The sequence below is a fragment of the Lactuca virosa genome, chromosome 3 (assembly GCF_052849685.1).
Source record: "Lactuca virosa cultivar CGN04683 chromosome 3, Lactuca_virosa_CGN04683_v6, whole genome shotgun sequence".
In the NCBI taxonomy this organism is placed as follows: Eukaryota; Viridiplantae; Streptophyta; class Magnoliopsida; order Asterales; family Asteraceae; genus Lactuca; species Lactuca virosa.
Genome location: NC_136428.1, coordinates 324,817,357 through 324,831,371, shown reverse-complemented (window position 1 = coordinate 324,831,371; position 14,015 = coordinate 324,817,357).

The following is a 14,015-nucleotide window of genomic DNA, read 5'->3' as shown; positions in this document are numbered from 1 at the left end:
ATATATTAGACAATATAGTGTAAATACCTGGATGGGTAGGTTTGGCCTTCCCATGCTTAGCATCTTGCAGGTACTTGGGGCACTTTCGTTTCCAGTGCCCCTTTTCCTAACAATAGAAGCATTGAGCTTCTTTTGGGGTGGAAGAACGAGTGACAGAACCACCTTTGGTTCCACTTGAAGAGGAGCCATCAAGAGTCTTTCCCTTTGTACCATTCGAAGGGTTTTTCCTCATCTGCCCTCTACTTTTCCCGATTTCCAGAACAGGGACGGCGGTAGGAGTAGGAGTAGTAACAACCGATTTGCCCTTAAGACCAGTTTCAGCGGTCTTCAAGGGCCGTTGAATTTTGCTAAGTGTGACCTCCTCCTTGTTCATGTGATATGTCATTCGTAATTGATCATAACAAGTAGGTAAGGAGTGCAGTATGATATCAATAGCTAACTCCTTAGGGAGGTTCACATTCAACTTCAGCAAATGGTCCACAAACCTTTGCATTTTCTGCATGTGGCCCGTGATGGGTTCACCATCCTTCATTCAGGTTGTTATCATGGAAGAGATGAATTTATACCTCTTTTGACGTGCACTTTGATGGTAGCGGTCTATCAGGTCCATGTGCATCTCAAAAGGGTAAAAGTCCTCATAGGACTTTTGGAGTTCACCTTTCATTGTGGCCAACATGATACATGCCACCTTGGTAGCATCTCTCTCATGTGCCTTAAAGTCAGCAATATCCTCTTGAGTAGCAGTAGACTCATGTATTTCCTTCAGCTCCTTGTTGAGGACATATTCCATGTCCTCATAACGAGTGACCATCCTGATGTTCCTGATCCAATCCTTAAAGTTTGAACCATCAAAGATGACTCTCCCAGAAAGGTTCATGAGAGAGAAGGAGCCAGTAGGGTTTGAGCCAGAAGCAGCATTGTTGGAAGACATCTGAAAAGAAGAAAAACAAGTTTAGATTAGATATAGAATCCTTAATAAGACACCCAAATGTAATATTAAAGCTAGGACCCCTCACAATACTTCATAACTTGGAAGAGGGATGCCATAATCCAAGCTATGAAATATTTGAAGGTAGGTGAATGACGATTCACCAATTTCCACCATGAAAAACGAAATAAATTATTAGGTTTTAATTGGATTGAAAACTCCTAGATTGTTTTTGAGATTCATTGAACTTTTCAATGGCATGTTTAAATCTCGATTGTGCCCTCTCAAGTTTGTGACTGGGATGCCGAGGATCACAAACAAGGTGTGAATAACCATGCAAATTTACTTGGTACCCTTAATATTTATCACCTAATCGATGTGTCGGTTACCCACACGCTCTCCACCGATCTATGATAAGTATTAAGTCACCCTTTGCCACTCTTACTAGTCCATGTTAGTGTGCCGGTTACCCACACACGCTCCACCAACGACTTGGTAAGGTACAAAGTTTAATTTTATGGGATAGCACCAATTTCACATTTTCCTAAAGTAACTAAGATTGGGAATTTATAAAAGGTTTAGTTACTTTATATATATCATTATACTTTTAATGAGAATTATAGTCCTTGTCCTACCCGTTCGGCTAATGACCCTCCACCAGTCAAGCAAGCGCTGGGTGAGAGTGGACACCCATTAAGCTGCCATTTTATAGGCAACAACCTTATACCCCCCTTATAGACCGACTTCGTGAATGAGGCCTACTAACAGTAACACTGACTTCCTCGTCTACATATATATATATATATATATATATATATATATATATATATATATATATATATATATATATATATATATATATATATATATATATATATATATATATATATATATATATATATATATATATATTATTAACTTATAATATTATAAACTATAAGGGTTGAATTTTAACTTTTAAAACTCTAGGGTTTAGAATTAAAGTTTTCTAAAGGACTTTACAAATTCCAAAACTTGAGGGCAAGTTTTAAAACTATTCAAAAACTTTCATCTTCATAACTTATGAGTTACTGGTTCATTAAAATGAAGACTCTTCATTTTATGTAACCTATGTGTTCTTTAATGGACTTTAAAAGGAAGACTTTTGGTAATCCATAACTTGAGGACAAATTATGGATTCCATTAAAACATTTAGATCAAGAATTTAACTAACAAACAATTTTGCAAATAACTCCTATGATCTACCAATCTCATAAGTGTATGAACATTCATATCAATAATTTCAAAAATCATATAAACACATATAGAACTTGAAATTTTGATAATAACCATTGTAAATGGATTAGCATAATCATTACCACATCAAAAATAGGTTTTATAAGTCCAAAACAGTTTAGGGTAATGATTCTAGTCCATTTCCAGCAGCAAAACTCAAAAAACTCCACTCAGGGCCTTCTACTCGTCGAGTGCATGAACCTACTCGACGAGTAGGACTCGGCGAGTTCACTCAGCATAATGCAAATTTTTCGACTTTCTTCAACAATTTGCATCAAGTATCAAGAAAACAAGTCTAGGCTCTGATACCACTGATGGGTTTTGAGCATTCTAACACTCCTAAAGTGTACATGCAACCCTAGACACCTTGGATCTTTGTTTTACTAAGATACATGCAAATTTGATTATTCCAAGGTTCTTAACCTAACTAGCATGTCATGAGGAACTTGAAACATAAAAGCTAGTAGAGGAACTTACCTTTATAGTCGCTTGGATTCCTTAAGAAATTTATGAGCCTAGCACCTCAAATGTGATGCCTCAAATGTTTCACACAACACCCACAACTCTTGGAATAACTTGAGAGAAGAACACTTTGATCACAAAATTGGCTAGCCCTCTTATTCTTCACTTAGTGGCCGATTTTGCTAGCCATGGAACTCTTTATATAGTGTGGCACATCTAGGGTTACACCATGTAAACCCTAATGTGCATGGCTTTTCATTTTCTCCATGATCCATGGGTTATAACCTCCATGGAGCATCCATGGAGCACCCAATGGGTCCTAGCCCAATCTAGTGAATCATGAACCATAAGCCCACTATATAAGAATAAATGATTTACAAATCAATCCCCATATATTTATTTAGTCCCTTTTTTATCACAAAATTAATTCCAAATTAGTTCTTGATCAATACTAATTAAATAATATGATTTCATATTAATATATTAGAACTTATAATATATTAACAAATCGTAAGTGTCATTTTTCTTATTTTGTCTATCCAACAGTTGAGATGAAGATGCAACCCAAATATACCATGCCAAGCCGGGTCAAGTACATACTAAATATAGTTATGGTGGAAACTCCAATCGGAACCGTGTCACAAAATCATAATAGGTCATGGCCTCAATGGCCGGGGCTCCCAAAGTGTAGCCACCCTCCTCCCACCAATCCCGAGCTCGCTCCCTCAGACAACCTGCAGCGAACCTCACCTTCGACCCCTCGGGGCAGAAGCTATTCATCTGGGAGCACTTAATATCCGCTAGCCAATGCTTGTCAGGAATATGGTCCTTCACCCCCAAAGAGAACTGGTGCCCCACATCCCCTGAAATCCTTGAAGGAGAAAGTGTGGGCCCCAGACTGGCTAGCAGCCAGGTCGGCCCTAAAGATCTGAATGTGATCCTCCATCAGCTCGATGATACCCTCCTTAATCGACCCGAACATCACCGGGGTCGCATTAAGGATAAATCTAGTAAGCTCAGACGTAATGAAGTCCTGTAAACCCTCATCATTTTGTTCGGTGCCAGTGCCCGAACCAGATCTAGATCCTGAACCTCCTACTCCACCGTGTGTCAACACCATGTTGAAGCATAACACATAAACAATTAGTACACACATGAAGAGGTTCACACTCTCGAGTTCCCTAGATTCATCATGGTCTTCCTTGCATTGGGTATAAATCATGTGCTTCCAGTAGTACGGGCCCAATACTACCTTCCAAACCTATTTATACCCTCCCCACAGACTACCTCAAATCGTCCAAGGCACCCCTTCTTATCCAATATCTCCTCATACTATAAGGCATCCTACACACCAATACATGTTCCAGGAACTTCCTAGGGTTCCTCACCTCACCACTCACTGTTATGAGCTGTAGAAGGAACTCTCATTAATACCTTCTAACTACTATATAAATACAATTACATACTATCATTACTAGATAATTCTTCGAATGAAAGGCCTCACACTACAACGGTTGGACTCAGACAAGAGTTGTGCAATAGATTTAAACCTAACCCTATAGAATTAATCTCAACAATATCTAATCAACTGTATTTGTCCAATAGTTAGTTGATATTACTGAAAATTCCTAAAAGCAAAAAGCACGCAACATTCGAGCATTAAATAATCCAAATCAGAACATAACCTAACAGGCCATCCTATCAGATAACTGATCTATAGTAGCATGCATATGCATATGCTCATATAATAGCCACATAAAGGCATCTCTCCTAGCATTCTATCATGCAATCCTGAGCCGATCCTTAGACCTAATCTAGCTTGCAATTCTCATATCGTAACGTAAAACATTTAACATGTATGGGTATTTTGGGAAGACTTACTTGAGCTCGGCTGATTCCACGCATCACACCCCTTTCTTTGATTCAAATCCCTTAATAAAATGTTTCTTTTTATGGAAAATCTACCAAATCCTCGATTTGAGTTCAGGCACACCCGAGACTATGCCTGAATCCTTCAAACCAAGGATGTGATACCAACTTGTAACATCCAAAAAAATTTAGATAAGAATTTTATTTTTAATTCATTTCAACACATCTAGTAAACATGTCGAAAAAACAAAAAGTGTATTATAGTGTAATAATATCATAGTACAAATCCAAAAATCACGTAAATGCAGAAAACATGGGCAGATGTGGTGCGATCAATATGGGCCCTTCCTTTCGAGATGGAAGTACCTAAAACATAAATTAAAACCATAAGCACATAGCTTAGTGAGCTCCACCAAAATACCACAAAAAATACACACGTATAGTCAAAACATATCTAGGTCTACTTCACCCCCTTCGGTCTCTTTCAACCGGTACATGGTATATTTCAACCCCTTCAGTCTTTTTCAACCGGTACTGGGTATATTTCAACCCCTTTGGTCTCTTTCAACCGGTATTGGGTATATTTTAACCCCTTCGGTCTCTTTCAACCAGTATCGGGTCTATTTCATCCCCACAACTAGCATATAATCATAACAATAAGAGTCACAGAGACAACAAACATATACAAGCAATATAGGGAATTGTCACGAAGACAAGTATCATCCTACAAACGTAATCCAGTGGGCCGACATTGGCGCCTTCGAACTAACGTATATTTAAGGAAACTCACCTCAGACTGAGAATATCAAATCACACTTGTGCTGCTGAATCAAGGAATCCTCTCACTAAATCAAAAATAATAAATCCTAATTAGAAATTAAGTCAATAACCCAACCCAAGAGTCCAAACCCTAAATCCTGGCTTTAAGGGTAAAAGGATGTTTTACCCTTCCCTTATTGGGCCTAACATACCAAGGCCCAAATCCAAACTAGCCCAAAAGTCCAAAAGGAATTCCAAGTTCAATATGGTCCCAAATCCATAAAATCCCAGCTTAGAAAGCTTGTGGTCCAATAAGGTCCCAAAGCCCAAGACGGACCAAAACTAAAAGCCCAAAACCCCCTTCGTGAGTACGCTCAGCGGACCATCCGTATGCCCAGCGTACTCGGATGATTCACCATATCGGGACCCTAGGCGTATACGCTCAGCGTACATCTGCATACCCCCGCATACGCCCCATCTAGCCAATTCCTCCTTTTAAAGTCTTAATCAGTTAAGACCTAACGTCCAATTTTAGATCTAAGCTTATTAAAACATATTAAGCCATAAATGTGCAAACTTTATGCTTTTTCATGGCTTAGAAAGGTCAAATATCGGATTTTAACACCCTAACTTCATGAAACAACCCTCAACCCTTGCATGGTTCGGCTTAAACCATCAAGACACCATTTTCATGCCCAAGGGAAATCAAAAACACTAAGATCTATCATCATAACCTTCTGGAGTAGCTTATACTCTCAAGAAACACTTGAAAGGACCAAAATAAACCAAAAACCCTAACTACCTAGAACAAAGAGATGAATCATCAAGGTAGGAACTTTATACCTTCAAGAAGCTAGAAAGGGTGAATGACCTTTGGATCTACAAGCTTCCTCTTGTCCAATGCTTCTCCACTAGTCTTCTCCTTCTTTAACGTACACCACACACACACAACACACACACTGTAATGCTTGGTTTCTGGTACGCATTTATTTATGAATTATTCATTTTAATAGAGCTACTCGATGAGTTGCAAGCCCCAGACTCGTCGAGTAGAATCGAGTCTTGGACGCGAGTTTTCAGCTATCTACTCGACGAGTCTAGAGCCGTCGACTCGGAGAGTAGGTTTGCCAGAGTGAAACCCTAATTTCGGGGTTTTGCACCCTATTTAAGCATCTTAATCCCCACCTTTTGGCCTCATTTCCAGCCTCCAAGTCCTAAACCCTAATCCACGAAACCCTAGAGCATTTTGTGAGTGTGTGAGCCATTCTTGAGTGATTTTATGTGTTCTTGAAGCTAGAAGAAGAAGAAGGAGCTAGAAGGTTCAAGGAGAAGATAGTAGATCTAGGGATTTCCTTCCATCCTCATCACTTTCTGGTAATCAAGTCTCTAACTTGATCATTCATTCATTAGATCTACTTACTTCCATTTTTATGAGGGTTTTGGTTCAAGAACCTTGGTCTTTTGGAGTTGGACGTCCCAATTGACTTACATTTCAGATATGGGATGTAGAAGGGGTTCCATGGCATAAATGTGCAAACTTTATGACCATGGAAGCCCCATGAAAGCTTAAAAACATTATTACAGCCTTCTTAGCCCTAAAAGGCCATGTATGGAAGGAAAGTTAGGAACTTTACATATCCAACTAATGTATAAGGCTTAGATCTATTATAGTGTGCAATGTTTTAGAGTATTATGGCTTTTGGACCAAGATCTATGTTGTAGAGAGTTAGGGTTTGAGCTAAAACCATTTTGTAGGACTGATAGCGGGTAAATTTGGAAACTTTACCCTTAAAAGTGTATTCCCAATGTGTAGATGAAGTATGGAGTTTGGATCTGAAGGTTAGGAGCTTAATCCATTGAGATGGCTCAATCAGACAGAGGAACTCGACGATTCCATAGAGGGACTCGACGAGTTGATTTGGTTTGTCCTGTTTTAGGTTATGGTCGAACTCGACGAGTCGGTGAAGGGACTCGACGAGTTGATTCGGTAGATTGCGACTATGAGTAGCATGGGAACTCAACGAGCTAGATCGCGATTTCAGGTTCTAGGACTCGACGAGTTGAAGGAGCAACTCGACGAGTTGGGTCAACTAGATGGCTGACTTTTACCAAAGCGTTGACTTTGACGAGGAGTAAAATGGTCATTTTACCCCAAGGAGAATTATCAGGTTCTGACTAAGTGTTATTAAGATAATAATAGCCGGGGAGTCGTGGGATCAGCCGTCAGAGATTCCTCACTCGATATTTCAACAGTCAGCGTTGCGAGGTGAGTTTTCCTCCAGTAGGATGGGTCTAAGGTACCAAGGTCGGCCCGTATATGCATGATTAGTAGCTGAGTGTGGGCGAGGCCAGTATCTCGTAGTTAGCCGAGTGCGGGTGGGGCACGTATCTCATAGCTTAGTTTCAGTATGGATATATGATTGATTGTTAGATTTAGTTATGCTTGTTATCTGTGTGATACTTGTATGTATGTTTAGTAGCTAAGTGTGGGCGGGGCCCGTATCTCATAGTAGCTGAGTGTGGGTGGGGCCTGTATCTCATAGTAGCTGAGTGTGGGCGGGGCCCGCATCTCATAGTTGTTGAGTGTGGGTGGCACCCGTATCTCATAGCCAGCATAGCATGGGCGTAGCCCGTATCTCCCAGTTGGCGAAGGGTAGGCGGGGCCCGTATCTCCATGAGTGTGGGTGGGGCCCTTATCTCCATGAGTGTGGTGGGGCCCGTATGTCCTAGTTTCATGTTATATGTGTATGGTATGTGGTAGTTTGGGGAGACTCACTAAGCGTCGTGCTTACAGTTTCAGTTTTGGTTTCAGGTACTTCCACTAGCAGGGGAAAGAGCTCGGGATGACTGCATGACACACACCATAGTTTATAGCCTAGGATGTTTTAGACTCTGATATTTTGATACATGGATTTGATACAGTATTTGGATATGATGTTTTGGATACATGACTTGGGATTTTATTATGATGTTGATGAATTATGGTTTTCTTAAATGATTTTTAAAAGAAAATTTTGGACCGTGTTATTGGGATGTTTCACACACAAGGTTAATCTCTTTGGAAAATGGATTAGGGTTTCGAGGTTAGCTTAAAAAGGCAATGGAGGCTGATAAGGTGAAGGACTTGGTGGACTTAATGAGCTTAAATAGGGTGAAAATCCTAAAAATTAGGGTTTGCCCTTGACGCACGTACACCCTGTGTATGCATGGGTACGCCCAACGTACTACGGGAATGTCCCGACTCATGCACACTCACTAGTATGCCCGACGTACCTTACGTACGCCCAACATACTAGGGTCCAACAAAAAATTGACATAATTACTAAGGGTGCTACCTGACAAAGCGGGTGTTACAAGAAACCAATGACCAACTTGAATCGAGATATGAGAAGTGTATATTGACGGGTACTCACTAAAGACTCTTTATATTTGTTTTAAAGACCCATAAGAATGTGGTACTTATAGCTCAAAAGGAGTGTTCCTTGAGAGAAAGAACATATACATCAAGAAGTCGGTGGGAGTCATATTGACCTTGAATAAATTTGAGATATGACCGACATTAAACCTATAGTTAGCAGTAGCTCTCAACCTTAGGTTAAAGTATCAGTTGAGACAAATGACATTGCCTTATATCTTTGCAAATATAGTAGAGTTAGTGAACTTTCAAGTTTATGAGTTTCATCTAACTGTGGAAAGAGATATGTTGATTAGTCACAAAACATTGATCAATTTGGATAAGCCTAATAGCTACTAGGAAGCAATGGTGGGTCATATGGATGCCATTAGAAGAGTCTAAGGATAGAAAAATTTAGTCCATGAAGTATAACAAAGTATGGGATTGGTTGATCCAAAGCCTAGTATTATGGTTGTAGGTTTCGATTATATCTTCAATGTGAAAACAAATATGGATAGGAATGTATGCAAATTGAAAGATAATTTGGTGAAAAAGAGTTTCACTCAGACTCAAGAAATGGATTATGAGGAAACATTCTCACCAATAGCTGAAAAGGGTCTATTTGGTTATTTGTTACCATTGATTCATTCATTGATATAAGATATGGTAAAGTGGAATCTTTAAACAAATTTCCATAACATGAAACTTTCGAGGGGTGTGTGACACATCCTGAAAGGATTGAAACATACAAAGTATCCAAACAAGGTGTGTAAGATTGAGAAATCTATTCATAGATTTAGACAATCATCGCGTAGCAAGGAATCTTTTCTTCCTTGAAAAAAGTCAAAGAGTGTTGTCTATCTAGAAGTCTAGATGAGTATTGAGTACATATCAAAGCTAGTGGGAGTATCTTTTTCTTCCTGGTATTGCAGGTTGATGATACCAATGATTGGAAACATTATCCCTAAGTTGCAAGGTGCAAAAGCTCAGGAATTGTTTCGCTATGATGGACATGGGGAAGCGAAATTGATAGTTGGTCTTTAGATTTAGAAGTATAGATCAAAACGTTTAACAGGATCTAGTCAAAGCATAATATGTTTAATGGTTTTAACATGAAAAAAAATCCAAAGGGATTGTTCATATGCTTCGTAGCAAGGAATTGACTGAATCTTAAAAGTCCTTTGTATTATTCATGAAAATGATAGGATGAGTCGAGACCTATATGTTTTGAATATATGATCGATCATGTACGCTATAACTTGTGCTTATTCTAATGTCTTAGATGATTTGAGCATCGTGAGATTGTATCTGAATTTGGCTCGACTGGATCGTTAGACAACTGTCAAGAACATTATAAAGTATTGAAAGATACCAAGGAATGGTTGCTAGGAGACCATAGAGAACATGATTGAGAAGAGTTATGATGACATGAAATTTGGAGATGACTTTGAGTCATAGTCTAAATGGATATTCATTTTGATTTGTAGCATGAAAGGTTTCATGTAGGAGATGGTGGTAGATTCGACAATGTGAGTAAGACTACATTAGTACAAGTGAAGTATCCAAGCAACATACCTGGACTAGAAAACTTCAAAGTTGACATTGGATTTGTTTTGAGTAACAAATTCCCACCAGAGATATTCTGTGAAAGTGAAGTCATGTTGACTAATGGTTATTGAGATCACAGAAGGTCAGTGCATAGAAGGAGGAATTACACTTGTAACGCCATGTTCCAAATCATTTCTTATTTCAGAGAAGTGGTCAAAGATCGGGTATCAGTAGGCTTAGGACCTTTGAAGATTTGAGATATGGACTCATTTGGAGGCAGGTGATGTATTTGGACGATCCGGGTGTTCGATTTGTGTTTTGGAACCAAGGGGTATTTCGGTAAAGTGTGGGTTTGGGTTTTATGGAAATTGGATTCTTGTTCAGGAAGTTTTATGGCAGGTATGAGTTGATGAAAGCGTAGAAATTCTCGTTTCCTTTTCATGGATATAAGGATCGTCGGAAACGGATTTATAACGAAGAAGTTATGGCCTTTGGAGTGGTTTAGGGTTTAAGAGGAAACTCTAGTACGTGGGGTGTACCTACTGATTGCGTGGGGCGTACTGGTGCGAAGGGTAGTATACGAGGCATAATTTGGTGTACGCTTGGCATACTGTAAAGGGTGGATCGGGAGTATGAGGCCTCGTACGTTGGGCGTACGAGGAGTACGCGGGGCGTATGAAGAGTTAGTGGAAACCCTAATTTAGGGTGTTGTACCCTATATAAGCATCTTAAGTATTTAGGGTTGGCCTCTTTACCAACCTACAAGCCCCTAAAACCCTAGAAATCGTCCCTTAGCCTCCATTGATGTGCATTTGAGCTCTTGAGGAGAATTTGGTGTTGTTTTGGTCATTTTTAAAGGGATTGAAGAAGGAGGAAGGTTCATATCTTGGTGGGGAACTTAGAGATCCATAATCATTCACCACTTTGCAAGCTCCTAAAGGTATCAAGCTCAAATCTTGACTTTTTAATGCTTAGATCTCTTCTTGTCTTGATTTTCATGCTTTTAGGTCCCTTTATTGGGTTGATGGATGCGTTAGATGTTTCAAGGACTTATTCTTTTGGATCTAAGTTCATTGGGAATTCCTTATGTATAAAGGTGCAACTTTATGAAGTATTGGGTCTAATGCATGCATTAAGTCATATGTTAAGTCCTTTTAAAGCTTAAGAGTTTCATTTAGCCATGCATGAACATAAGGTTGATAACTTTACGTGATTATCCAGTTTAAAGAAGTCAGATCTACGTTTTGGGATCAATGTCTTAGTTGATTACGAATCAATTTGAGTTTGGGCTGAATGGAGGAGTATGTTGGGCGTACAAGCCTGTACGCGAATCGTACAAGCCCTTAAGCCAGTACGCTTAGCGTACAACCTAAGTACGCCCCGCGTACTCAGCAGGATGGGATTTTCACTGTTTGGGCTTTGGTTTGGTCCATCTTTTGGGATTAGTTGTTTTGGGCCCTATAGGGCCATCAGATTTTGGACTGAAATTCATTTGTGGAGGCCCACTATCGGATTCGGGCCCAATTTGGAAAATCAGGCCATGATTTTGGCCTTGGGTGGCTAATTAGGTTTGGGCCATTAGATTTTTGGATTGGGCCTTGGCCTTGGGCCAAGTTAAGGAGAGGGTAAAAAGATCTTTTACCCTAGTTCAGACTTTCTAGTATGAGTTGGGATCCCAGTATTTATTCGGATTAGATCTTGTGATTGATAGTGCGGAGATTCTTGCTGGCCAGCAACCAGAGATTCTTTCTGTGAGATTCGGCAGTACGAGGTGAGTCTCCTCACTATGTTTAGCGAGTCGAAGACACCAATGTTGGCATGTAGTTTTCTATGTAGGGTGCTAAATTTCTGCATGACTTTTGCATATGTATGTGCTTGTTCGCTTACTGGGCGGGGCCCAATTGTCATTTTGTATGATAGTAACTAGTTATGCATATATGATTTGTATGTGGACGGGGCCCGATAATTGTACAATATGCTATTATCTTTATGATTTTTGCATGTGTTTGAATGTTATATGATTATGTGGTTATATGTTTAGTGGGGACCTGTTATATCAGTTTCGGCGGGGCCCGTTATATGAGTTTGGGCGGGGCCCGTTATATGAGTTTGGGTGGGGGCCGTAATACTCAGTGGACGGGGCCCATTATATGTATGATATGTATGGTATATGGTATTTTGGGGAACTCACTAATATTTGTGCTTACCATTTTCAGTTTATGTTTCAGGTACTTTAGTTTTCAAATGGAAGAGCTCGAGATGGTTGCAAAGCACACACCACATGTTTCAGCATTCCGTGATTACTCTGATAACGATGTTGTATTAATAAAGCTTTGATTACCTTGGTTTATGAAAATGAGATGATGTACTAGTTTAGTAATTTAAAAATGAAAGATTTTTAGGTCTTACTCTTTGGGACGTTACATGTTGGTATCTGTTTGAGGGATTCAGACACACTCTCGGGTGTGTCTGAACTCAAACTGAGGATTTGGTAAAGTTTTTCAAAAATAAAAGAAAAATGATTTTAAAAAAAGGAAAAAAAAAATAAGTTTTCTAATACAAGAAAGGGTGTGGTGGATGCAATCGACCGGGATCAAGTAAGTTTCTCCCAAAATACTCATACATGTTATCTAATATGATTTGATTTATGAATCTGTGGATCGCATGCTTGTTAGGGCTAAGGACCTGCTCAGTTTTTGCATGGTAGAATGATAGGAGAGATGCATGTGTATGCTTGTTGTTTGAGCTTGTAGACTTGCATGCTAGTTCTAATTAGTCAGTGGTAGATTGGCCTAATATATGATGCCTTGTAGCCTAGGAAGCATGGGATGCTAGATTGGGTCTAATTTGTATGCGTAAGGCAATCAGTAGCGGGAGTGGGAGCTCCTAATATGAGTTGTAGTATGTACGATTGGATGCTCGTGATTATTCCACGGATTGGAATGTTACTGTACGAATGTTGCTTGCTTTGTGCTTTGTGGAACTCATAATTGATGTGAGTTACCTATTAATTGAATATATCAATTCACATGTGACAAAGGTTGGATAATCTCAGAATGACGGATTTGACCCTATTGTGCAGCTCTCGTTTGAGTCTAACCGTTGTAGGGATGAGTCTGTTACTCAAAGGATTATCTAAGCTTTGTTGCATGTGATTGTGTTCATGAGGTAGCTAATTGACATTATGAGGAGTTCCTCAGCAGTTGATGGCAGGGTGGGAACCTAGGAAAGCCTAGGGATTGCTTCAGTGGGTTTTGTTGTGCTGGTTAGTGAGTGTTTGGTGTATGGATTTGAGACGATGACTTAGAGGATTCAGTAGGATTCTTCAGGAAAGTATGGATAGGTATGGAAGGTAGTATTGGGCCCGTACTACTGAAAGCACATGATCCATACTCGAATCGGGGGAGTCTTGGAGAATCTAGGGATCCTGTGAGATGAGGATTCTTGGGTATGTTCTAATCTTTTTCATGTTGTTTTTGGTATGGTGTTGAGCACTCAAGGATGGGGTTCAAGTTCTGGTTCCGGCTCAGGTACAGACACTGAGCCGATCGATGCGGGGATGCAGGAGTTCATCTCATCAGAGATTGCTCGCGGTATTTTGGAATGGACCCAGGTGATCATTGGTTCAGTTAAAGAATGGATTTTGGAGCTCTTGGATGGTCATCTTAGGGCCTTCGGGCCGAGATTGTAGTGGACCAAGTTCGTTATGTTTTCGCTGAAATCAAGTGGGCTACAAGAAGGTCGACATTCAGACGTTGAGGGGTGGAGTAGTGAGTGCAT